Source organism: Pan troglodytes, chromosome 5 (genome assembly GCF_028858775.2).
Source record: "Pan troglodytes isolate AG18354 chromosome 5, NHGRI_mPanTro3-v2.0_pri, whole genome shotgun sequence".
Taxonomy (NCBI): domain Eukaryota; kingdom Metazoa; phylum Chordata; class Mammalia; order Primates; family Hominidae; genus Pan; species Pan troglodytes.
The window spans coordinates 46,284,562-46,310,300 of NC_072403.2; the positions used below are offsets into that span (position 1 = coordinate 46,284,562).

The window sequence follows — 25,739 nt, forward strand, 5'->3', positions numbered from 1 at the left end:
GAGTAAGAATTAAGGCTGTATAGCAATTTGGCATTGGTTGTCACATTGAAGTGCGTGATGATTATTTCTGGTAACTTAGTTCTAGTCTTACAAAAGCACTGGCCTGCAACAGAGTGGGGAAAATCGAAGCTGCTCCTTCACAATGAATAGCTTGAGGAGCCCTGGGCTAGTGCAGGCTTTCTCAGCCTCACCACTGTTGACACTTTGGCTGACTATGTCTTGGCTGTGTGGGGCTGTCCTCTGCATCGTAGGAGGACAATCCCAGGACACCCCTGGGCTCCACCCACCAGATGCCAGAACACACCCACAGTGTGACAAGCTAAAATGTCTCCAAGCATTGCCCAATGTCCTCTGGGGGCAAAGTCACCCTCCATTGAGGCACACTGGTTTAGAGAATTTGGTTGAGAAACAGAAGCTGCCAGGGGCAACCTTACAGGGTGGGCACCGGACAAAGAAGTAGCCGGACCTCACTCTTCTCTGCCGCCGACCTTCTGCTGCTGCTCTGCATGGCTGAACCAAACCGAAAGCCAGAGTTCACAGGCACATGCAGGTCAGGCTTCCAGAGTGCAGGGCAAGGCGGAGGAGGGGAGAGCGGATCCTGAGGGACAATAGATAATAAATGGCTCAACCATCAGGTCAGTCATGGGCACCTCCGTGAAAAACACGTCCCTGAAATCCTGAGAGATTTCTTTCCATCATGTAAACTACCAACATTTCTGTTAGCAGAAAACATGAATTGCTATTTTAAGTTAAGCTGCTCCAATGCGTTAAATTTAATTAAGCTCACACACTCTAAAAGACAATTTGAAACTGCAACCCCAAGCACTTACCAAGGAAACACAAAACAAGCCTAAGTGGCTGCCTCTGGATTGTTTTTCTTTTTCTTTCTTTTTCTGTTAATATTATTTTGGCATTGTTCATTCAGCTTAACACTAGCACACAAATCTACAGCTGATACTAGAGGTCTATGAAATCACAGGCACATACTGTTATTCTACTGTGGGCTCTCGAATCTGCTCTCCACATTTCACCTGCTTGCCTCTGCCTGTGGGGAACTACATTTCCCAGGCTCCCTTGTCTGTTCCCAGGTTTCTGAGCCCTCAGGCTGCCAGTTGGAGTTGGCCAATGGAGGCACTGGAGAGAGAGACTGGAGGGCCGGAAGAGGGGAGAAGCCAGGTATCTCTTCTATTTTTTCATCTCCAAGTGGTTTCACCCTGTCAGTGAAACTCCTCTGTGATTCCAGCTGCCAGGGTTCCAGCTCCTGCTAGACACATTAGGATCTTAGTCACTGGTCATGCCATCTCCTCCTGTGTCCTTCCAGCCTTGGATGGGGATGGGTGGGTGGCGGTGGCTCCCAGCTGTTGCTAATCTCTATAGCGCCTCACTGTCCTGCCCCCCACCCACTGCTCCCATGCTCACTGCCTCCACCTGTTGTTGACCTCTGAGCAGCTCCATCATCCCTGAAATCCAAACCCTGTACTGAATTCTCTTTCTTTTTCTTTTCTTTTCTTTTTTTTTTTTTTTTAAGACAGAGTCTCACTCTGTAGCCCAAGCTGAAGTACAGTGGTGCGATCTCTTGGCTCACTGCAACCTCCGCCTCAGGGGCTCAAGCGATTCTTGTGCCTCAGCCTCCCGAGTAACTGGGCCTACAGGTGCACGCCACCAAGCCTGGCTAATTTTTTGTATTTGAGTAGAGACGGGGTTTCACCATGTTGCCCACGGTGGTCTCGAACTCTTGAGCTCAGACCATCCGCCCGCCTTGGCCTCCTAAAGTGCTGGGATTACAGGCGTGAGCCACGGCTCCCGGCCTGAATTCCCTCTTTCAAAAGACCTAAAATGTTCTTTTATTTCTGACTGAATCCTGAATGACACAAGGAGATAACCTTTACATTGTTGAGAACATTCTATTTATTAACTTATTTCCTTGCACTTTGGGAAAAGATGATCATCACTTCATGTCAGCAGCAGCACATCTTGGCTGTATCTAGTGAAACTCCAGCTTTAGGAAACAATTTACCAGCCTCTCGGAATCACTCATCACTCCCCCAGTAAGCCAGCTTGATCCCATTGCACACAGTGGTCCCTCTTCCTTAGCATCATATCTTTCTCCACTGGGTGACCTCATCTTTTAAGGCCTGACTCATAAATTACCTCTGACCTCACCAGAGCTATCTCTTCTCTCCCTCCTCCCACAACCACTCTTACAGTCCCCTGTTAAAGCCCTGGGGGTCGTTCATGTACACCTTTCCCTTGAGGACTGGAACTGTGTCTTATTCCTCTTTGTATTTCTACTGCCGATCACGATGTCTTGCCTAGAGTCAATGCTGAGTAAATATTTACCCTATGGTTAGGCAGTGAGTGCAAGAGTGCTTTGCAAAATGTTAGGGCCTAAACATATGTGAGGGATTCTTATCTAATATTCAAGGGTTAGTTAATGGTGACTCTCAGACACTGGCTGGTTCTGAGGACATCTTTCTGGAGAGGTACTTTTCCTTTTTTTTTTTTTTTTTTTTTTTTTTTGAGATGGAGTCTTAGTCTGTCACCCAGGCTGGAGTGCAATGGCATGATCTTGGATCACTGCAACTTCTGCCTCCCAGGCTCAAGCAATTCTCCTGCCTCAGCCTCCTGAGTAGCTGAGATTACAGGCATGCACCACCATACCTGGCTAATTTTTGTATTTTTAGTAGAGATGGGGTTTCACCATGTTGGCCAGGCTGGTCTCAAACTCCTGACCTCAAGTGATCCACCCGCCTTGGCCTCCTAAAGTGCTGGGATTACAGGCATGAGCCAACACACCCGGCCTGGAGAGGTGTTTTTCTATATCCTTGAGGCTTACTGCAAGGGCTCCTGAAAACCTTTCATGGATGTGCATATACATATGTGTTTGGGGTATGTGATTGTGTGTATGCCTGTGTGTGAGAAGATGTGTGTCTAAGAAGTATCATTTGTCAGCTGAATGTGTGGGTATTTGTGAGTGTGTGCCAGAGTGTAGGTGTTTACATGTATGTGGCAATAAGGGGTCCTGGTCCTAGCCAATGTTAGTCATTGTTCTGCCCCTCTTTCAACCAACCCCCTAACCCCACCTCCCCCAGAGGCTCCCACATCCTCTGAAACTTCTGAGGTGACTTCCTATGTGACCTCTCTCTGTAGGCTAAGCCTCCTCTTTTCTAATGGAACAGAGTTTACCCCCCAGAAAAGGCATTTGGGCCTCAGGAATAGGAATGGGAATGGAGTGGGAGTTTCCACCTGGGCCTCAGCCTCCAGGAAGAGCCTATGGGCCTCTAGGAAGAGCCTGTGGGCTGACTACCAAACCCCACTCTCCCCCTCTCTCGTGGCTTCCAGTCTAGGCTACACTCTCCAGGCTCCCTTGCAGCTAGTGTGCCCATGTGACCCTTTCTGGCTAAAGGGATGTGGAGGATGTCATCTGTGCCAGATGATCTGTGCCATCTCTGGGCCAGGCCTTCAGTAGCTTGGGTGCCTTCCCCACACTCCCTTTTCCTTCTGCCAGCTGGACCCTTGGGCGGGATGACAAGGCCTGGAGGGAGGTGCATACTGGGTACCTAAGTCTCCCATAAGGAAGGTCTCCTGATAACCTGGCACACCGCTCTGGACTGTTAGGAAAGTGAGAAATCAAATTTGATTCTGCTTGAGGCTTTACATTATGGCAATTATTTGCAACAGCAGTTGCCTCCCCTGGCTAACAGACACCCACAGGTTAGACGAAGTGAGCCTGAAGTATTTGCTATTTAGTAGGTATGTGTGTGAGAGACAGGGTGAATGTGTGTTTGTGTAAGAGGAAGACATTGGTGCTGGTGTCTATACAAGAAATCCTTGCCTTCCTGGAGTTGTCAACAAATACCACCTCTTGTATCTGCATAATTCCTCCAGCCTCCAGCCTCCAGCCTCCCCTCTGCTCCCCTAGCACCACGCCTTTCTAGGTGCTCTGTCCTCTCCTCCCTCCATCAGTGATGCACCATGGCTGCCTGTTGAGCCTCAGCACTAATTTGGAAGGGTCACATCAGGCTTCCCCTACCCCACCCCTGGCTCTCTGTGTCCTCATTACTGGCTCTTCACAGAATCACTGGCTTGCCACCCTCTCTAGTTAGCCTTGAGATCTCAGACTACATGACATGGCCTCATTAAACCAAGCCAAGCAGCCCTTACTCCCAGATTCTCTCTCTTCCTGCGAGCCCCAAAGGGACCTGTTTGCTTTCATGCATGAGCTGCAAGGGAGTAGAGGAGATGAGTGTTGTTCCATCCTGCATACAATTTATTGAGTACTTACTACGTGCCAGGAACTTGACAGGCAGAGTCTCTTTGATTCTGCATGCTGACTGTATGAGGTTGGAATAATTATCCCTTTATCACAGATGAAGAAACTAAGACTCAGGCAGATAGAACCCCTGCTCAAGCTCACACAGCTGGAAAGTGGCTGAGCCAGGTCTGCCAGGCCACGGAGCATGATCTTCCCTATGCTGTATTACACTGAATTGAATTGAGCAGAATCAGGATTTAGCAGGAGGCAAGTCTTGGAGTCAGGCCAACTGTTTGCCAGCAATTTAAAAAGAAAAAAATAACATGCATTACTTTACAATGATAGCTAACATTTATTGAGCACTTACTATGTGTCAAACACTGTTCTGAATATTTTCCATGTATTAGTTAATTTAACCTTGGGAAATCCTGTGAGGGAGGTACTAGTCTTATTATCATTATGGATGAGAAAATCGAGGTTCCAAGACATTAGGTGACTTGACTAAGCTCTCACAGAGAGGAGGATTGTGCTCAGCCAAGATCGAACCCAGCACTTTCACATTTCCTCAATTCATGTTCATGATAACCCTGGGAAGTACATCTAATAATTGTGCTACCTGTTTTAGAGGCAGCGGTTAACTGAACTGCCCTGGGCTCACATAGCTAATTAGGGCCGGAAATGGGACTCCAGCGAATGAGGAGGACAATCTCTCTACTTCGGGACACATGCTCCTGGGAGTTCTGAGGGAAGTGAGGGAACCACATGGATATCCATGGGCAGAGTTTCCAGGCAGGAAGGAGGTGCCAGTGCAAAGGCCTTGAGGTAGAAACAGTGAGGAGGACGGTGAGGCTGGAACAGAGAGATGGAAAGGGAGAGTAGTAGGAAATGAAGTCACCAAGGTAGTAGATAGGAGCCAGGTTCTTGCAAGTATGTTCTCTTGTGTTCCAACTCTGAGATTGGCTGCTGGGTGCTAATGTTAAGGATTCTGAGGCTGTGTTTAAACTCAGTGGGACAGAGTCCTCTGGAGCCGGTGTCTCATATTTGCTGTTTCTGGCCTAGAGATCAGAGTAGTTAGAATTACCAGAATTACCAGTACAAGTTGTACACCCTACTGGTGACTAGTGCCAAATGCTGGCCTTCCCTAAGCACCAGGCCCTGAGTGATAATGGGGGAAGGCACATGTCTGCTCTTTAGAGTGGGACGATCATGGAGCTGGTGTGATTCAGTGAGGGCTCCAAGGATCAGAAGACTCTGATCTTCCAGTTGGGGCCAGGGACCAGAGGCCTGGGGTTGGGGGCTGGCCTCTGTCCCTGTTCTTCTGCCCTTGTGGCTCCTGAGAATATGGAGCTTCCACAAATGCCCTGAGGCACCCCTGCCTTACTGGCAGTTACTTTAGACTCTCAGTGAGTGAAGGGGCCACTTTCCTTTCAATATGATTGAGGCTCTGAGACAAAGCACCCCAATCATTGCCTCAATCCTCAGGTGTACCCAGACATCCACTTCCACAGCCTGCAAGACAGCAGGCAGGGTTGGCATCAGCCCCTGTTGAGTTGGCTCTGGGTCTGGGTGTCCTTCCTTGCTCCCATCCCCCAGCCTCTTCTCTGCAAGTGGTCAGAGGGATCCTGTTAAAACCCAGGTCACATCCTGTCTTTCTCTGCTCAACCCTGCTCCTGCTCCCAGTGAAGCCCACCTCATGTAGTCAAAGTCCTCACATGGCTCACAGGCCCCAGGCAATCTGCCCCTCACCTCTTGGGTTTTGTCTCCTTCTACTCCCCATTCTTACTCTACAATCTGGGCTCCCCACTGCTTCTCAAATCTGCCAAGGGGAATCCTGCCTCAGGACTTTTGCACTGGCTGTTCCCTCTGCCTGGATGCTCTTCCTCCAGATATTTATATGCTAGCTGCTTTGCCTCTTTCAGGTCCCTGTTCCAATATCACGTTCTCAGCGAGGCCATCCCAGATCACCTTATCACACTGGGGGCTTCCCCAGGCTTGTTACTCCACTCCATTTTTCCCCAATGCATTTTTATTGCCCAACAGACAATATCATTGATTTATTATGATTACTGTTAATTGTCTTTCTCTCTGTCTACTAGAGTGTCAGCTCCCTGAGGTCAGAGTTCGTTTGGGTTGTTTTTTTGTTTTTTGTTTTTTGTTTTTTTTTGCCTGTTTTGTTCACTGATAGTTTCCCAACACCTAGAATGATACTTGGCACAGCACAGGCCCTTGAAAAAATTGGTTGAACTTGCAAATGAAATGAATGTTCTACACTGCACTGCCCAATATAGTAGCTGCATGTGGTCATTCAAATTTAACTTCAAATTAATAATAATTGATTAGAATTAAAAATTTAGTTTCTGAGTCATAACAGCCAGATTTCAAGTGCTCAGTAGTCACATGTGGCTAGTGGCTACTGGATTGGACAGTGCCACTGTGTGACATTTCCGTCAACACAGGCAGTGCTATTGGATGGTGCTGTTCTAAAACATGCTATGCAGCCCTATCCATGTACCCAGCAAGTGGTATTAACACTGTCATTTTCTATGTGAGCCCTCATGCACCAAACAGGTGGGCCAGTCCAGGTGATGTTGTCCAGCTTTGGAGAGTTCACACCAAGGGATGAATTTGTCTTGGAGGCTTTGATCTAGACCTCTGAGCAGTTCCCCATTCTCTCTGAGGCTCTGGACAACTTCATCCCTCCTTTATGACTCTTCCAGTTCTCCGTGGTTCCTAAGACCTCTGGGTTCAGCGTGCCCTCTCTGGGATTCTCTCAGGCCTAGCTCAAGCTTATCTGCCCACTGGAGTGTTCTCTCTGCCTCCCATACTCAGCCTGTGCCCCAGCCCCTTCCCAAGGCTTGGCCCCACTGGCAAAGCTGCCTCACCTTCCCCACAGTCCTCAAATAGGGCCAGCCCTTAGCCAGCCTGTGTCTTTGGGCCCCCCTCTGGTCCTTTGTTTCGATATTCTGGTTCCTGCTTTTCTGCCTCTCATGTTCAAGCTACCCAGCTACCCATTACACATCTGACACATTTCTATTGAGAAAAATCCCTCATAGATCCAATAACAATGATAGATGTCATCGGAATACCTGCCATTAGCAAGAGAAGCTGAAGAGGCAGCAGGGTACAGTGGATATGCACACAGGCTCTGGAGTCAGACTGTAGGGTTCCAATCCTGGTTTTGCACATACCAGCTGTAATACCTTATCTTGGGCAAGTTTCTTAATCTCTCTGTGTTTGCTTCCTAGAAATACTCCCTTTCTGTAAAATGGGGCATTCATAATCTCTGCCTTATAGGGTTGTTATGAGGATTCAAGGAGTCATGATTCATAAAGTACCTAGGTCAGTGCCTGGCACAGAGTAAGCCCGGCATGAGGGTCTGTTACATAAAGGAGTGGGCCATGCTTAACCCATGTAATCCCAAGGAAATGCCTCTCTGATGGTGGAAATCCAGGCCTCGGGGATTTGTGGCTGGCAAACTTCATGCAGGCTAGAAACTAGGAGACTCAGGCAGTGCCTGACCCTGGCTGGGCTGGCAGGGAGGCATCTTGGCTTCAATACTTGCAGCAGAATGGGTCCCCCCTCCAACCCCCCATGAAACTATTGTTCAGAGTTCATGTGGAGGAAGTGTTAGTAAAGGCCTGGCTGAGCAATGGCAGAGATGACAGGAAATTAGGCCAAAGAAAGCTGAGCCCCAGCAGGCTGCCTCTGTGCTCATCTCCCCAGCGTTAGGCCTTACCTGGTGACAGGTGAGGATCACTCGTTGGGAGGCCCTGTGTTTGCTCCCTGACTTGGGAGGCATGGCAGATGCAGCTGCCAGGCAAGGACTTGGGAACGTCGCAGCCCAAGTGTTTGGTGGAGGCAACAGTGTCAGGGAGGGAGCTTCGCCCTACTCCATGGGGCTCCTTCATGGAGGGGATAAAGCCAGGAGGTGGGAATCCAGGCACTGGCACTGCACCACCGGGGTTCAAGCCCCAGTGCTGTCACTGACCAGCAGTGTGACCTTGGGCAAGCCACGTAACCACCCTGTAAGAGGGGGCAGATGATACAGCCCCGTCGCAGGGTTGCTATGAGGATGAAATGAGCGAATCTCTGTGATTTGAACAGTGCCTTGTCCCTAGTGAGTGCTTAATTTGTGCTAGTGTTTGTGACTGAGGACAGAGAAGTGAATCCAGGCCTGAGGCTGGATACTGGCTCATGGATCAGGTGCACAGCCAGCTCTGCAGGCCAGCCGTCTGAGGTCTGGCAGTCTGTTTTGGTGCAGGCCACTGGGGCCAGCCTGCCCGCTGATCCAGGCACTTCTCTTGCTGACTAACCAAGGTGTCTGCTGGCTCTTCCCAGTTCTCCTCTGCCCTCACCATGCACAGATCCTAGGAACTCCAGGTTGAGAAGGGCCCTGAGAGCCACCCTGCTAATCAGCGCCTCCATAGCAGGCCCACCTGGCTGTCAGCACCCTCTGCTCACACACTTCCAGGACATGCCAGGCAGTCATCTTAGCTCTGGACAACTCTGAGTGACTCATGGGGGCCATGGTCTGACAGACTGCGTCTTCCTCCCACCAGCCCAATGCAACCCCACAGCTGCCCAGAATAAGCCTGTTTCTTTCTTTTCGACATGTTGTTGCTTCCCATATTGTGAGGCCACTCTCTCATCCCACCTTGAAGAATTCACATTTCCATTTCTTCCAACCATTTCCTCATAGCACAGTTTCTAGTTTGCTGGCAGGCTGCCCCATCTGATCATACCTGATCACATGTCAATTTGTCTTTGGCCCTTCTCTTTGGGGGTTCTGAGTAGTCAGACCCTACATTGCCCCAATCAGACATCACACTTGTGGACACCACCCCCTCCCTGGAAGTACACTGGATTCTCTAGAAGCCACATCCCACTGGTGGTCGCACTGAGCAGACTGTCAATGGAGAGGCCCTGTGCTTTCCCAGGACTGCTGTTAAGCCACATTGCTTAAACAATGTCCCCACCACTGCAGGCTCAGCCAACCCAGGCAAGCTCTTGAGCCCATGTAAGGCCTGCCTCTCTCTCTCTCTCATTCTGTGTATGTGTGTGTGTCCTCATTCAGGTCTCCACAGATATAGAAGTCTTCTCTGTATTTAATTGTCCTTAGCTTCCAGCCCCCAGGGACTGGGTTGGCATATCTTAGAGGAAAGAGTGTAGGCTTTGGACTCAGACAGAAATCTCTCTTTGAAGGCTAGTTCTGCCCCCGACCAGATGTGTGACTGTAGACCATGTGACTTTCCTCTCTCTGAACCTCTGTTTCCTCACATGTGAAATGGGAGAGTAATACTAGCCTTCTGTGGTGAGTGTGAGAAATCAAGTACAATAGGAATAAACATGTCTGCTCCCTTCCTGGGCCATTTGGTACCACAATGACGATGACTACAATGATGCTACTTGTCATTTATCTCCTGGAGGAGCTGAGAAGAGCTTGCTCAACAACAATTCATCACTTGGAGAAAAAATGCAGGTGTCAGATCAATTATACCTTGTTATAAACACAGACGTATGCAAAATGAAGATTCCCCACCAGCTGTGCCCAAGTCACGCTAGAACAGCCAGCAGACACCAAGTAAACACCACCTAATGATGAACCTGATCGGACCATTCACGCCAGTTGGCAGATCCATAATTTCATGGGGGCATCACCCAGAGCGAAGCCAGCACCAGCCTCCTTGAAAATGCTATTGTATGCTCTTTTTGGCAGCATTTCCACTAAAACTGGAACCATGCAGAGGTCAGCATGGCCCCTGCAGAAAGAAGACAGCAAGTTTGTGAAGCATTTTATATGAAATTCTGGTACATGCTACAACTTGTGTGAATCTTGTGTGATTCCACTTATATAAAAGACCTGGAGTAGTCAAATTCATAGAGACACAAAGTAGCAGGGTGGTTGCTGGGTGCTGGGGGGAGTGAGGAATGGGGAATTCTTATTTAGTGAGTACAGAGTTTTAGTTTGGGGTGATGAAAAAGTTCTAAAATGGATGGTGATGGTGACTGCACAACAATATGATGTATTTAGTGCCAGTGAACTGTCCACTCAAATGTGGCTAAAATGGTAAATGTTATGTATATTTTACAATAAAAAATGGCAAAAAATATTGCAAAGCCAATTCTACCAGGTGAGCAGGAAGAGGAGAGGTTGTTGGAAATAGATGTGTCACTTCAGGGAGGCTGATGGGTGGCAGTCACCCTCGGCAGGGGCTTCTTGGTTCTATTGTCTGTGGGCTTGGGTGGCCCTGTCAGATCTGGGGAAGGAGACAGCATTTGGGGAGGGGTAGAAAGAACCCCTGGCCATCTGATGCTATTCTACATGTGCCCCAATGGGTGAAGAGTAGAGCAACTCCAGAGCAGAAGTTGGCAGGAATCAAATGCCTGGGAAGAAGTTGCTGAAGATCCAGCATGGTGATTCACAGCAGCTGGGCCCGGGTTCAAATCCTGCTCTAGCAATGACTAGCTGCGTGACCCTAGGCAGATTACTTACCCTCTGCCTCAGTTAAATAGGAACACTAGTACCTACTGTGTAGGAATATAGTCAGGACTAAATGAGGTAAAGTGTGTTAAATGCTAGGGGTGCCTGGCAATAAATGAAGGAATGGTAAACACTGTATTTTGTTTCAATGCCAATGGTGAAGTCAACAGTAACACTTTGTCTTAGTTTCTTTGTATTGCTTAACAGAATACCACAGAATAATTTATATTTTTAAAAAACAACAACAAAATTTTCTCATAGAACTGGAGGCTGAAAGCCCAAGATTAAGCTGCCAGCATTTGGTCTGATAAGAGCCTCCTTTCTGTATCCTCATATGGCAGCAGTGGAAGGGCAAGAGAGACAGAGAGCCCCCTCGGCAGCCACAAGCCCTCATGACTTTATCACCCCTTACAGGCTCCACTTCTTCATCCTATCATCGAGGATTAGGTTTTAACCTATGAATCTCGAAGAGGACACAAGCATTCAAACCATTGCACCCTTAATAAAGCAAATCTGGGTAAAATGAAGCCCTCAGTCATTTCATGGAGGGGCATTGGGGCCCCACCTTTTCCTTCAATTATAACCATCTCCCTCTGTCAGATCAGAAGCTGTATCATAAGAAGGAACCTGTATCGACCCCCAGGGTGAATTTGTGCTCTAGTGAAGAAGGTTTACTGACTGTGCCATGCCTGGTGAGTCACTTCCCATGTTTGAGCCTCACCTTCACAGTTTTCTCACTTGCAAAATGGGTTCATAACAGCAATCATATGGTGTCTTTGTGAAAATTAAGTACTATGATATTTGTTCAGTACAGAGTATGCTGCTGAGAGTATGTTTATGCAATAAAAAGAAGCCATGATGATGTTTGCATTTGGTATTTGAAGATCAGTTTCAAATGTTGGCCCCACCATCTGCTAGCTGAGCAATCTTGAACAAGGAGATTTTGCTTCTCTGAATCTCAGCCTCCTCATCTGTCAAACGGGAATGAGAACACTACCACCTCCCCCAAAGGACCGTCTGGAAAACCTAAGACGCACATCTACTTGGACACAGTATGTAAGTGGTGAAGCATTTATAAATGTGAGGTGTCCATTTTTTATAATGGGGACAGCCAGCACTCGCGCATGAATGAGTGACCGAGAAAATTACTGACACTTCCTTGGGGGCTGTTCCAAGCTGCATGCCTGGAGGCAGACCCCCTGGTGAGAGACTAGCTGGGCATCCGGCTGCTGAGTTGCTGCATCATCCTGCCTGCTGCCTCACCCCACAGAGAGTTGCCCTTTCCACCCAGCAGTCAGGAGGAGCCCACTCAGCACTTCGCTGGGCTGTGTTTCTGCTGATTCTCCCTGGATACCTCTGTCTCTAACAAGCGGTCTGCTCAGGAAGGAATTAATTAAGGGTGGGGAGAGTGATGACCTCTAGCAGGAGGTCTCAGGTGGGCAGCTTGGAAGCCCCACTCTGTCCAGCCAAGTAGAAGGTCCTGATGCACTCCCAACCCTGGAGTCAGCAGGAGGGAGGGTGGGGGAGCAGAGCCATCCCCACCCACCAGCCATCCTCATGTCCAGGCTGGAGGACGAGGCTCTAACTCCCACTCTGTCATGACTTGTTCAGCCTTGAGCAATTCACTTTCCTTCTCTGTGCTTTTAACATTCTAGAATTTCACAAGAACATCACTGGAAGAGGGGTGGTGGGAGCGCGGGGGAGGCAGGAGGAAGGGGATGGGATATTGGGGTTGTGGAAGTAGGGGCAGCAGCACGTCCCTGACCCCGAAAGCACACAGGAGTTAGCATCAAAGTGACCTGGGCTCTGGGCTCAAATCCCATCTCCACAATTTATTGACTATATCTTTACTCCCTTACTTAACTTTCCGTAGCTTTTGTCTTCTTATTTGTAAAAGCAGTTTGCAAACCCAATTTGCAGAGTTATATGAGGATCAGAAGTAATGTACGCCAAGCACTGGCATACAATATATACTCAATAAATCATTTATATATATTGTGAATGCTTACATACTTTATTATTGTCTATCTTCTATTTATCTTTCTATCATCTCTTACAGACTAACACCATCCATTCCACCCACCTCGCAGCAGGACCCCTCCTGGTGGCAGAAGATGAGCCGCCTGAGGGCACAGGTAGTTTTAGGGGTTGGGGTCTCTGCCAGATGGGCAGAGGAGCCTTCCTATGGGATTTGTTCATTAGCCAGGAGCTTTAAGGTGGGGCTGGCCTGGCCTAGAGGTGCACCATCCTGATTTTGCCTGTGAATTACTAAAAGCAGCAGAGTAATTATCCTCCTTCCTCTGTCCTGCCCCAAGTCTGGGAGCAGCCAGGGCCTATGGGGACAATGAACACAGAACAGAGCCATTAATTGCACACCAGGGTCCCTGGAGGATGGCCATATGGGCCTGTCATCTTAGTGTGGAAGTAATCATGTAAATAAATCACGTGTGAGTAAATCACAGACTTATCTCATCTGTAATTTTCTGGGAGTCTCTCCAGCACTGTTTATTGAGGTGCATGGGTCTGAAGCCCCAGAAATTGGCTCACTCTCCTCCCTCTCCTGCTCCAGCTGGGGAGAGGCCATTCTGGGTGGCAGATGGGAGTGAGGCTGATGAGGAGTCGTCCCTGCTCTGCTGGGGTACATGCAGGTGCAGTGGAGGGTGAACCCCAAACAGGCACGGTAGGAGTAGGGGGGCTGTGTGAGTGAGTGGCCGTTGGCCAGTGTGTGCATGTAGGTACGTATGTGAGTGTGACTGTGCGTCCACTGGCCAGCGTGGAAGCAGCCCTGGGCATGTGAGCAGGGAAAAGGATTGATCTGAGGCTGTGAGCACCTGTGAACATGCACAGGTGGGGTGAACACTCGAATCAGCGTCCTTACAAAGGCCACATGGCCCTGTGGGGTCTGGCCCCACTGCCTCTCTGCCCCATCTCGCCCACCCTGCCCTGCACTCTCTCTGCTTCAGCCACCCTGGCCTCTTCGTTGCTCCTCAGAAACACTCCAGCCACGGAGGCTTTGCCCTGGCTCTTCCTTCTGCCTGGAAGGCCCTTCCCACAGACCTCAGTCCGGCTCCCCTTCAAGTCTTTCCTCAAATCCCACCTTCTCAGTGAGGCCTGCCCTGGACACGCTAGCTAATATTACAACTTACCCACCACCCCCAGCACCCTGCCATGTCTTGCCTGGGGTTTCTTTTTTGTGTGGCACTCACTGTCTCCCAGCACCCATATCATTTACTCATTTGTGGTGCCTGTTGCCCGTTTTCCTCTCATTAAGGACCAGGATTGCCAGCTGTTTTGTTGACCGATGTGTTCTAAACATCTGGAACAGGAGCGTTTCTTTGCTAGCATAGCTGCCTCAGGTCTCTCATCTGCATGTAACGTGGGGAGGAGACAGAAGCCATCCAGGTCATAGGGCTGCTGGACATGCTCAATGGTCGGATATCTAAAAGCACTGACAGCAGCCTTGGCACACTGTTCATTAGCTGTGAGCCCTTGTTATCATGCCCCACTGCAGCCTGGAAGTGAAGACTGCATGAGTGATCCATGGAAGGATCTGGCACAGCAGCAGGTATCCTAGGGAGGGGTCCTGATAAACACTTCCCACCCCACTCCCACTCCACACCTTACAAATTCTCAGGAAGAAAAATTTTCTGACCTTCCTCAGTCAAGGAACTCATATTTTGAGGGATCCCTTTGAGTTAATGAATTATTTATCAGGAAATTTATAAGATTTTTGGTTTTTTAAATCAAGGGAAAAAGCAAGCGAGGTCCCACCCCTGCCTAGCCTGGGGCTGCACAGCTCCGGGGTCCCATAGGTAACAGAGCATGACTGACAAGTACATCGTCTGGAGGGTGTGAGAGTCGCTCAGACCGTGCAGGACCTGGAGCTCTGGCCTGAGAGCTTCTCCCAGCTTTGCAACCCCTAACAGGCTATGAGACTGGGGTCAAGTCTTATCCCTTCTCTGGGTCTCTGCTTTTCCCTGACACCGTGAGGCATTCGAATTAAGCCATTTCTTAGGTAACTTCCAGACTCATTCACTCATCCAAGAAATGTTTGTGGAGCTTATGTGACAGGCACTGCTCTAGGTGTCTGTGGGGATGGCAGTGACCCCCACTGATACAAGCCCTGCCTTGTGGAGTTGACATTCTCTGTGGGGACAGAGCAAACAGTAAACACAATTGGTAACTGATTTAGTATGTTAGAAAGTGGACTGTGCTAAGGAAAAAAAGAACAAGTAGGTAAGAGAGAAAAAGAAAGTGTTGAGGTTAGAGTGGGACAGCTCAGCTTTAAGCGGGTGGTCAGGCATCACCTCATTGAGCAGGTGACCTTTTGAGGTGAGGGAGATGTTACATCCTAGGAATCTAAGAAGGTCAATGATTCCCAGCACTGCCGTGTTCCAGAGAGCACCGTTTGGGGTCTCTGGAGGCTTATCTCTTCTTTTTCTCCATCTCTGTGCACACTGACCCCATGCCACCCAGTGGGTGATGGGACTGGAAGACAGATCAGCCACATTTGCAAGAGTGGTGAGTGATTTACCGCTGCCTTTATTCATACTCTGATATTTCATGGCTCCCGCAGCTCTGATGAGATAAATATGACCTCTTATTCTCCACTTTGCTTAAGACTCAGGGTCAACAGCCCAGCTGTGATCTATCTGTTGTTCCCTCTGCTGTATGTCCCCACGCCAGGGAATCCTGTGACTGTCTGGGATTCACAGTGTCGTCCTCCAGCTATACACGCCTGCCTGCCACTCAGCACTGGGCCTGGGCCTGGGTGGGCCAGGGAGGCAGTGGCTGCAGTAGCTCTGGGGGGATGATGGCTCATGTAGGGCAGACACTGAGCATTAAATCTCGCTCTTCCCCAGGCCTGTGCTGTCTCTAGGGCTGAACCACGATCCGGTTTCCTTTCAGTCTGGGAAGAGGCAGCAGTGGGAGGCAGAGCAGCCATGGTTCAAGTGGCAAGTTATAAATTAGAACACTCCAGGACATGGCCATCATCTTCCCAGCATGGAGAAGGGGTGGAAGGCATGCATCAGCCTGCCTGCCTCAGATGGAATCCCCCAGGCCCTTGAAGCAGCCGAGGCTCCCCTCTGCCTTCAAAGCAGCCGTGGCTTTGTCAGACATCACCAGCACTGACGGAAGTTCTCCCACTTGTCTAGCTGAGAGCCCTCCCCTCCTGAAGCACCCACCTGTTCCCTCTTGTTCCTCCTTATGTGCAGGTGGGTGGGATGGGTGGGTATGGTTCAGTCTCCCCCTCATGGTGGTTCTGAGCGCCAGTAGGCTGATGGTTCCGGGGTTGTTAGTAGATTGGGTGACCGGGAAGGGGACAGGGTTGAAGGAAATGGGCTCACTGGCCTCTATTTTGAAGACATTACCTATGACTCCAAGACGCTCGTCTCACCCCCTCAATCCTAACTCATGTCCTGGGAGGAAGAGGAACAGTCAGGAGCTCTTTGGAGCACAACAGGCCTGGGTTTGAATCTGGCCCTGCCAGCTCCTAGCTGGGAGGCCTCGGGCAGCTTACATACCCTCTCTTCTCCCTGCAATTCCTAACCTAGGAAAGAATCGTAACCCTGCCTCCCAGGGGGCTATGAAGGTGCCTGGTGCAGTGGGGCCCACACTGTGGGCACTCAGAAGCTAGCTGCGCACTATTGAGGCCTCAAGATGCTGCAGACCCTGAAGCCAGTCTGCTTGTCTTCAAATTCCAGCTGGGACATCTCGGGCAGGCTTCTTCACCAGGCCATGCCTCAGTTCCCCCCTCCTCCCTCCCGTAAAATCAAGGTAATACCAGCACCTTTTTTGTCAGGATGTTGAAATAATTAAATGAGCTAATAAACAGAAACCATGTAGAACAGTACGTGGCATGGAATAATTTCTCAGAAAGGTTGGCTCTTATTATCCTTATCTTTATTGGAGGAGAAACCACCTGCATTTACTTAGCACTTTTGACCTAATTCCATCCATTGGCTTTGTGATTTATAACCCATTTATTTCCAATCAAAGAAATGCAATGACTTGAAACATAAAAACATATAAAATCGGACATGCAAAATTTGTTAATGTTTTATTGAAGATTGAAAATCAATAAAAAGGCTTGAGTGAGAAGCTTGCCCCCCCCGCCAGGCAGGGTCACTGTGACACCCAGAGGATGACTTCAGTTATAAACCCCACGTGACCACAAAGCTGAACACGGCCCTGGGCCACTCTCTTTTGGGAACAGCCTAGAGAGGAGGCAGCAAGATGGTTCTGGACAATGTGAGGGGAGTGGCTTTGTTGGGGTACTCTGTGTGGGAGTTGGCACCACAGGAGACTAGGGAGAGCTGAGGCTGCCTTCAAATGTGGGGCACCCTCAGCTTCAGAGGAGCTACTTCGGCCCACTTTGGTCCGCACAGGCCACATTCAGTGTACTGCCCACTGCCGGACCCCACATCTGCAAAGAGACATCACAAACCCTGCACACATCTGAGGCAAGGGACCAGAGACCCACCCCAGACAACTTTCTGCTCCAGAGACAGAAAAACATGCCAGTGTTTCCCCGCAATGCCTCCCGTGCCTCCTCACTGATTGAGCTCCTACTTTTACTTGTTTTTGTTTTGTTTTGTTTTGTTTTGTTTTGAGAGAGAGTCTTGCTTTGTCGCCTAGGCTGGAGTGCAATGGTGCAATCTCAGCTCACTGCAACCTCCACCTCCTGGGTTCATGTGACTCTCCTGCCTCAGCCCCCCAAGTAGCTGGAATTACAGGCACGTGCCACCATGCCCAGCTAATTTTTGTATTTTTGGTAGAGACGAGGTTTCACCATGTTGGCCAGGCTGGTCTTGAACTCCTGACCTCAGGTGATCCACCCACCTCGACCTCCCAAAATGCTGGGATTACAGGCATGAGCCACTGCACCCGGCCTGAATTCCTACTTGACCTTCTGGATCACCTCTTCCAGGAAGCCTTCCCTGGCTTCCCCAGACTAGGTCAGTTCCCCAGGACCTGCTCTAGCATATATTTGCACAGCATTTATCACAGCTGTAGCTACTGAATCGGTGAACACCTCCCAGAATAGTTGTTTAACGTTTGTCTGCCTGGGAGATGCGAGTTGCAGGAGGGCAGAAATGCCTTGTTTGTAGCTGCCCTTCCCATGTGTGGCCCAGACTTGAGTTGTAAACTTAAACACCTCTCGAATGACTAAAGGTAAAGGCAAGGATGGAGGAAGGCAGGGAGGTAGGATGTTGAATCTGAACAAATAGCACTGGGTGAAACTGAGAATTATGTTCAAAAATTAACTGAACATATTACAGAAAAAGAATTAGTTTTATGCCTAATAAGGATGAAGGCAGAATCTGAAGGTTGGAGGTAGAGGGAGATAGATTTGAGGGCCTGCAATGAGGTGTCACTTTTGTTTGCTTGTTTTGAGATGGAGTCTCACTTCTTTGCCCAGGCTGGAGTGCAATGGCGCAATCTCGGCTCACTGCAACCTCCGCCTCCCGGGTTCAAGCAATTTTCCTGCCTCAGCCTCCCTAGTAGCTGGGATTACAGGCATGTGCCAGCACGCCCTGCTAATTTTTGTATGTTTAGTAGAGATAGGATTTCACCATGTTGGCCAGGCTGGTCTCAAACTCCTGACTTCAAGTGATCTGCCCGCCTCAGCCTCCCAAAGTGCTGGGATTACAGGCGTGAGCCACCATGCCCGGCCAATGAGGTGTAACATTTTAGCCAGTGGCACCCAACAGTGGTGGGAGCTTTCTTGTTTCTGGCAATTTATTCCTGCATGAGATCAGCCAACATCCCAAGGGGGTGGCGGGAATGAGGGGTGGTGGGTGGGAGGAGTGGTGGGCACCACAAGGATTCACAGAAAGGAGATCGTTGGCCTGGATGAGCTTGAACTGACCTTTTCTTACACTGGAATTTTTTTGGTTTGAGAGTAGCAAGCATGAGCCCCATTTTAAAGACAGAAGAACCAAGTCCAAGAGAGTTGCAATAAATAAGCAACTGGACTGGTCCCAGGGACTTTGGCTCTGTCTTTCCTCTCCCTGACTCTCCCAAGCCCTTGGCAATAAGTCCACACAGGAGAACTGAGCTTTGAGGTCACCTCGTGACCCCTCCTGACCCCCTTCCTCCTTCTCCTGCTAGGGCATCCACTGTGCCCTCCCTCGGGTCAGCATCCACTGTTTGCCAATCCCAGGAAAAAACCCACTTCGCCATCTCCCAGGTTTCTGCCCATTAAACGTGCAAAGAAACCCATCTTTAATGGTGGAATTCCCAGCCCTCTGAACTGTGAAGGAAGCATTTTTAAACAGGGTTCTGTTCTTAGGCCTGTTCTAGTCAGGGTGGGGAAGAATAGGGCTTGGGTCTAAACCCAGGCGCTCCTGCTTTCCTGGCCTGGGAGAAGCAGCTCCCCACCCATTCCCTTTTGCTGCAGGACAGAAGCTTCCTTCCAGCCCCCTGCCCCTGAGGGAAGAGACTGCTGAGCACCAGCCAAGCCAACCCAGGAATCTTCAAAGCCTCCCTGTTCCACTCAGACCTTTTTCCTAGCAACAATCAAAGCTTGAGGGAGGAGAGCAAAGCAGCCTTGGGAAGCAGCCCTTGGCACTGGCTCACACGCAGTGGCATTTTGACGGGTGGTAAAAATATCTTTCTGGTGTTCAGTGCCGGCTGCCACTGCTGCCACCATCTCAGCTTCCAAGATCCTGTCTCCATGCTCAGTGCCTCGGCAGCCTCCCGACCTGTCCACGCACACCTTGGGAGTCAGAGCACAGGTCACTGAGCCCCTGACCAATGGCCACATTCATATACGACAACTGCCACCTTCATTGCCAGGGCCAGGCACCAGCCAAAAACGCACTTATGAGCTACTAGAGTAGGTGATTTATTGTCAGAGATGCCGCAGCACACACCTAATGAGCTAATTAAGCAAGAATATAAATAATTACTCCCTATCAGAGTACAAGGTTGTGGGGTAGAGGGGGTGGGGGATGCTGACAGAGGAGCTGGGTCAGTGATGGCGTGGGATGCTCTGCTCTGCAGGGGGAGATCCAAAACTCCTCTCCACTCATGGCTATGAGTTGGGCCTCAGTGAGGTTCCCAGGCTGGGCAGACATAGGCCCAAGGATTCTGCCAGAAAAATCATGACAACATGCTGCTTTGTTCCCTACCTAAGTACTTCCTGCTCACTCACAGGCCCACACCCTAATCTCCTCCTGCCCCAAGTGGGAGAGAAAGAAGGGGTCCTTCTCCCATTTTATGGATGTGAACATTCAGGAGCAACAGGGTCTCAAGATACAGCTAAAACTCTGCAACCATCCCGTAACTGGTCTCCCTGATGCTATCCCTGCCTGCTGCGGTATATTCTCCAGCCAGCAGCAGAATCTTCTTTCTTAATCACATCATGCCAGTCTCCTACTTTCAAATCTCCCCAGCCCCAGCCCCAGAGGTTTCCGTCTCATTCAGGATAAAATCCGAGGCCTCATCATGGCCAGCAAGGGCCTATGTAATCCAGCCCTGTCCAGTCCTCTCACTCATTCGCTGCCACTCTTCCTCCAGAGGCACTGGAGTCCTTGCCACTTCTCCAACAGGATGAATGCATCCCTCCCCAGGGCCTCTGTATGTGCTGTTTCACCTGCCTGACTCTTTTACTTCATTCAGGTCTCCACTCCAACATCACTCCTTACAGAGGCAATTCCTAACCACCCATATAAAACTGTAGCCCTCTTGTCTCGGTCTCATTACACTGCTTATTTTTCTTCCTCGTGTACATTTTTGAACTTTTCATCTCTCCCCCCAGTAAGAATGTAAGCTCCTTGATATTCAAGGCTACCCATACTTTTCCCTCTTCCAACCTCTGCCTTCCTATCACTTTCCTAGGCAAGAGCTGTGCCTGTCTTTTCCCAATCCTGAGGTCTTGACCAGACAATAAATATTTATTGACTGAATAAATGAATATCTGGTTCCAAATACAGAGTTTTCCTCAACCCAGGTCATTCTTCCCCTCAGAACTAGACCCTGGCTTCTCATCAGCAATAGGAGGAAGCCCAAAGTCAGGACAGTACTGGTTCCAAGCTCAAGCTCCACTGCCTCCAAGCTGTGAGACCTTGCAAGTCACGCCACCTCCCTATGGCTCAGAGTCCTCGTCTGTCAAGTGGCAATCATGGATCACACCTCATAGGGTTAGCATGAGTCCAAATAAGAAAACATGCAGAACAGCTTTAGAACAGTACCTGGAGTGCAGTAAGGGCTCAGAAACATAGCTACTTTGTGTGACATTCAAGGCTATCCATACTCTGCCCTCTTCCAACCTCTGCATTCCTATCCTTTTTCTAGACCAGTGATTCTCAAAGTAAAGTCCCAAGACCAGCAGCATCAGCATCCCGGAGAGAATGTATTAGAAGTGCAAATTCTCAGGCTCCACTCGGTACCTACTGAATTACAAACTCAAGGGGCAGGGTCTTGCACTTGTGAGTTCACAAGCCTGCCAGGTGATTCTCATGCTTGCTCAGGTTTGAGAACCACTGCCCTCTAGGGGGGCTTTCTGCCAGGAAAGTCAAGTGTCGCAAATTATTGGTCCTGTTTCTTTACCAGCCTGTGATACAGCAGCACCTCCACAGCCTTTCATGGCTTGATGCTGAGCGCAGTTCATTCCCTGCACCTTGCCTTTGGGCTTGGCCATGTAACTTGCTGTGGCCAGCGGGATTTTGCAGGTGTGATACCAACAGAAGCTTGACGTTCATTTCTGCAGGTTGGCTTGCCTTCCTGCATTTCTGCTATCACCATGAGAAGAACATACCTGGAGAACCACTACCCCTCTCCTGGGGCTCCAGGATGAGATACACAGAGAAGATTGAAATCAGAACTGGAGCCTGAAGCCAAGTGCAGTCCTGCCCAGCCCAGCCCAGGCCAGACCAGTTCAACTCCAGCCAACCTGCGGAGCTATGACTAAGGAAATTCAATATTCTTGGATGTAAGCCACCTAGAGTTTGAGGTTCTTTGTTATGCAACATGGTTGTGGCAGCAGCTGATGAATACACCAGGGGCCCTCACAGGCCTTTGACTGGGCCTGATCATTCCTGCCTCTGTCTCTGTCTTCATTGGTTTCACCCAAAACAGCTACCACCCCCTCACCCCGACCCCGCACAGCCTTCTTCCTTCCAAATCCCACCTTAACTCCAGGACACAGCTTACACTCCACTCTACCTGCTCTCATAGCCCCCCAGAATATGTTCCTCTCAAGCCAGGCAGTTAGCTCATGGAAAAGCCCAAGTGGACTAATTTCACCAAGCAATTCATTTACGTTTTAACCTTTTGGGGGGCTAATTGCTAAACTGAGAAGCTCCTTTACTTAGTACCATCACTGATTAATGACCTAGTGCAAAGGTTTGGTGTTTAACAGATCTCTTCCACGCTTCATTTCCTGCCGCTCACCTCCTTTACAATGCAATCGGAGTTCATTCGCACATCTGGATCAGCACTCTTAACCACAGCATCAGCCCCACAGCCACAGAGCACAGCGGAGCCCACCTTTGGAGCCCACCCCTGCTGGAAATAGCTCTCTTTTGTAAAGAGTTAACGAGCTCGTTCATCCACAGTGCTTGGCTGCATGGCCCTGCATTCACCCCGGGGTGGCCCATCACATCCTGTGGTTTTGTGCCATTCTTCCTGCCCCACCTCTGAGACCCTGAAGATGGTGGACATTAATTTGACTTCTTGTTGTGATCCCTTCTGTCACCTACAGGGTGCCCACTCCCATCACACACATTCATGCCAGACCATAGGCCTAATTGGCAAGAAGTAAGCTTCCCTCTTTGCTTTGCTCTGTGTCTCCAGAGATGAGAAAAGAACACTCACAGACAGGCAGGAAAGCAGCCCCATCAGCTTCCCCCCTAGGCTGGCCTCAGCCACAAACTGGCTACTGGTTGCTGGGACTGTGTGGGCAGGTGCCAAGAAATGCTCACAGCAGCGATGCTTTCGCCCATGCAGCTCTGTGGCCATCATACGCCTCCCCAACATCCATTCCCCACTTCTAACTTCCCGGTAGAACGTTATTTTATCTAATGGGGAGCAACATGCGTGAACAGACAATTGCCTTCCTCAGCCTCCAATGTGCACTGAAGGAAATACAATAAGCTAGCAGCAAAAGTCAGTGGGTGGGATTCTTTAAAGTGGTTGGTGCCAGTCTTAGTTTGGGTTTCCCAGATGCAGACCTTGAGACAAGGATTTGAGTACGAGTAGTTTATTTGGGAGGTGGGCTCAGGAAGCTGTGGTAAGGAAGTGTGGAAGGAAGTCAACACAGGGCATTTTGCTAAGCAAGTTACCACTGTGGGCAATGAGGCCCACCCCTAATGGGAGCCCCTGGGAGCGAGCATAGACCATGTATCTGCCTTTCTCCGAGGCTGAGGAAGCTGGAGTATTAATCCTCCAAACTCTGTTAAAGGCTGAGGGCTGATCCCAGGGTTGGCAACTCCTCTGTGGATAGGCCACACCAGAGAAAGTCCCCAGGTAGAGAATGTGAGCAAGAGCAAGAGCAGTGAGCCACACATTAAGAATAATGCAATTGACCTGCTTCAGTCCCTGACTCCATGGAGTTCCCATAACAGCTCTGAACTACCTCCTTCTGGAATGCTTTGACAGAATTGTGAACTCACAAAAGTATCTGACAGGTCTCAATCCATTTAGCAAGTTTATTTTGCCAAGGTTAAGGACATGCCCATGACGCAGCCTCAGGAGGTCCTGGAGACACGTGCCCAAGGTAGTCTGGGTGCAGCTTGCTTTTATACATTTGAGGGAGACCTAATACATCAATCAACACATGTAAGATGTACATCAGTTCGAACTGGAAAGGCAAGAGGTGGGTCGCTTTGAGGTAATAGGTAGATTTAAAGATGTTCTGATTGGCAATTGGCTGAGTTATTATCAATAGAAAGAAGTGTCTGGGTAACAACAAAGAGTTGTGGAGACCAAGGTTTTATCATGCAGATGAAGCCTCCAGGTAGCAGGATTCAGAGAAAATAGATTGTAAATGTTTCTTATCAGACTTAAAGGGTCTGTTCTGTCAGTAATTCCAAAAGAGAGGAGGGTATAATGAGGCACATGTGGCTCCTCATTCCTATCATGGCCAAATTTTTTCAGGTTAACTTTGTAATGCTCTTGACTGAATGGAGGGGTTCATTCAATTGGTTGGTGGGCCTTAGAATTTTATTTTTGGTTTTCAGAATGACAGAAATAACCCCGAAATTTGGAAAAGTCAGATTTCTGCTACTAGAAGCACTTCACACTTTATGAAGATGTTCTTCTTTCATGCTTTGTCATCTCTTTCCAATGTTACAAAACCTGGTGAGTTATCATTATCCCCATTTAGCAGGTGAGGAGCCTGAGGTTCAGACAAGTAAAGAGAAGGGAGATCTCAAGAGCCCATGTCTGGAGCCCCTGATTCCATCTTTCTTATAGTAATCACTCAGACTCAGCTGAGGGGTAAAAAAAATGGCTCCAGTGAGCTGAAATGCACATGGTGTTTTGTTTCCAAAATGTTTCCACATATGTTATCTCTTTGGAGATAACCCCATAGAGAAAAGATTTTTTCTTCCAATGTTAGATGAAGCAAAACTCAAAGAGATGAGTAGTGCATGGTAGAGCTGGGATTGAACCCAGGCCTTCTGGCTTCTTCCCTCACTAGCAGTTTGGAGACCAATCCCCTAGCTGTGGATTTACAGAAATTCTGTCTACCAGTGCTGTCCAAACCCCTGATTTCACTGGGCATGATGCTGAATGCATGTCAAAATCACTGGGAGAGCCTTAAAAACGAGAATATCCAGGCACCAACCCAAGCTGACTCAGAATCCCTTTTTTGGTGGGGGGATGTCACTACTCAAGGGGTTCCAAAACACAGTCAGGGTTGGGAAATATGGGTGGTAGGAAGCCCTGGACTCGGGGTCAGAATGCCTGAGTTCCACACCTTCCCCACTCCTGGTCTGACCTGGGCTGTTAATGAGGTTGAATGGAGCTGGGTTCTGTCAATACGCACATGCCTGGGAAAGTTCAGTTGTGAGATAAGTGTTTGGTGTTGTTTTGATGGCCACCACTACAGCATTGTCCCCAAGTCCCAGGCACTCCTCCAGGCCTAACCCCGTCCCTCTGTAAGCCCTTTTTGGTGTTTTCCTGGTATAGAATAAACGATATCCTCACTCCCATCTCCAAACTAACCAAACGTATGTACAATTAATTGGACTGGTTCTCTTGTTATCTCTTACTGGAGGTGGAAAAAGCTTCATTTCAGAAAAGAGGGAGACTGGATACTGTAATCTCTTTACTCTTGCTAATTACTTTTTATCTTTGGAGCTCTCTCCAGCCACAGCTTTTGGAGATTGAGAAGGGAATAACATGTGGAGAAATTAGTCACCTCTGAACAGATGCTCTGAAGCTTTTTGAATCCCAGTGGTGTCACCTTCTTGAGGACAGCGAGAGAGGCAGGATGTGGGGATAGTAATATGATTTCAGATGCTCTTAGAAGGTGCCCTGAAAAACATCTCCCCTATGCACAAACCTCCTGTGGGTTTTCAAACTCCACCATCAGGGATTCACTCCTTTGGGTCTTTCAGAGCTCCCAATTGAAGTGAAAATATTTCTGAAAGGGGTTATACCTTATACCTTGATCCCTTAAAACCTCATCAGATCACTTTCCAAGTTTACAGCTCTGTTGGTTTTGAAAAATGGAGACACAAGAGGCAGGCTGGGGAACAGGGACTAGAAGAGAGGACCAAGAAGAAAAAGTGGGCAGGCTCCTAGTAATCATAAGTACTCTCAGCTAACCAGTATGCCACTGTTAACTATGAAGAACGCTCTTTCAAATACATGAGCTCTTTCAGTCCTCACCACAATCCTATGAAATATGCAGAAAGGAATCTCTGTTCTCATTTTACATGTGAGAAAATAAAGATGGAGAGCAGTAAAGTGATTTTCCCATTGTCCCAGGACTAGTAAATGATGGAGTTGTGTGGATGTGCTACCTGCCTTCCTATCTTCTCTGCATCA

At 49.0% G+C, this 25,739-nt stretch overlaps 1 protein-coding gene, 1 long non-coding RNA gene and 1 other non-coding gene across 3 annotated transcripts in view; 2 read left to right on the top strand and 1 right to left on the bottom strand.

Moving 5' to 3' along the window:
* The window catches only part of LRFN2 (leucine rich repeat and fibronectin type III domain containing 2), a 197,234-nt gene that overhangs the window by 6,328 nt on the left and 165,167 nt on the right, over positions 1-25,739 (bottom strand). The gene's annotated exons all lie outside the window — the stretch shown is intronic.
* LOC129144249 (uncharacterized) lies at positions 7,818-13,273 on the top strand. Its single transcript, XR_008548487.1, has 3 exons — positions 7,818-11,253; positions 11,337-11,792; positions 12,796-13,273. It is a non-coding gene; the product is annotated as an uncharacterized LOC129144249 (long non-coding RNA).
* Positions 9,956-10,058, top strand: LOC112209633 (U6 spliceosomal RNA). The gene has a single exon (XR_002944457.1). It is a non-coding gene; the product is annotated as a U6 spliceosomal RNA (small nuclear RNA).